Source organism: Mesitornis unicolor, unplaced genomic scaffold, assembly GCF_000695765.1.
Source record: "Mesitornis unicolor isolate BGI_N332 unplaced genomic scaffold, ASM69576v1 scaffold31649, whole genome shotgun sequence".
In the NCBI taxonomy this organism is placed as follows: domain Eukaryota; kingdom Metazoa; phylum Chordata; class Aves; order Mesitornithiformes; family Mesitornithidae; genus Mesitornis; species Mesitornis unicolor.
In genome coordinates, this window is record NW_010208453.1 from 54,171 (window position 1) to 55,276 (window position 1,106).

Sequence of the window (1,106 nt, forward strand, 5' to 3'; positions counted from 1 at the left end):
GGCCATGATCCCCAAGCTCCTCATTTTATTCCTAAAGAAATGAGTTGGAGAAACCTTTAAGAGGAACATTGGTTCCACCAATTCCTACTCTCCTTGCTGCTTGTTACACCACATGGGTGAAATGCTTGTGCTCCTGCACAGTGAACTGGAGCTGAACTCCTCTGAGCAACTACAACAACAAAAGAGTGGTTTGGGGTTTTTTTCCCTCCACTTAGATCACTTCCCCAAACCAGTTGAGTACACAGACGAACAAACTAGTGCCAAGCAGTGCAGGAGTAGGAAAGGTAAATGGCAGTAGTTGTCATCAAATATCCAGTCTGGGCCAAAATCCAAGGCAGACTCCCCCACCCGAGCTTCTGTGGTGGTTCACAATTCACCCTCTCCCCATCCTCCCCATCACTATCCCCATCCGTGCTTCACCACTCCCCCATACCCAGCTTTAGCTGAACTGATTCTTGTGTGTGTCTGTCCATGATCTAATTATGAACTAGATCACTTTGCTGATTCCAGACAGAAATGGTTTTTACAGTGATCTTTTCAGTGACTCTCATTAGACGCACAAGCAGCTGCATCTTCAAACCTAATGGTCAGCAGTGAACAGCCAGCAAGAACTACTAAAACTAGCTTCACCACCAAAAGCCTACACAAGGTAGAAACTACAATCACAAAGCAGCTCTATGGTCACTCTACACCAATCCATGTGCAAAACCCCATCAGCTGGGGCAATTCCACCCTCTTGCTCCCTCACACCAGAGCACTGTGTGGCTGAGTGGCAATTTGAATCCATTCTGCTGAGAATTAACCCAGAAAACAAAGTTCCTAGCTTTTCAGTGGTGTCCTGTACTTCACTTGACCAGAAGCAACTGTGAAACCGCAGCCTTACCAAGAAGGATCCTGTAAGAAGCAGCAATACCCTTTGCTGGAGATGTCTCAGCTCTCCCCATCACTCCTTCATCTGCTTGTTCCACATCACTGGTGGAGACTGTCCTCTCCCCACTTGCATCCACTTCCCTATGTCCATCTGACCAAGTAGAATTAATTTGTTACACATAATTCACTTACTTCAGCCAGTTTGACTTTACTGTTGGCACAGGCCAAGGGAAAGA

At 46.5% G+C, this 1,106-nt stretch overlaps 1 protein-coding gene across 1 annotated transcript in view; it reads right to left on the reverse strand.

Annotated features, from left to right (window-relative positions):
• The window catches only part of MTA1 (metastasis associated 1), a gene marked incomplete at its 5' end in the record, with an annotated part of 63,607 nt that overhangs the window by 43,910 nt on the left and 18,591 nt on the right, over positions 1-1,106 (reverse strand). The window lies entirely within an intron of this gene.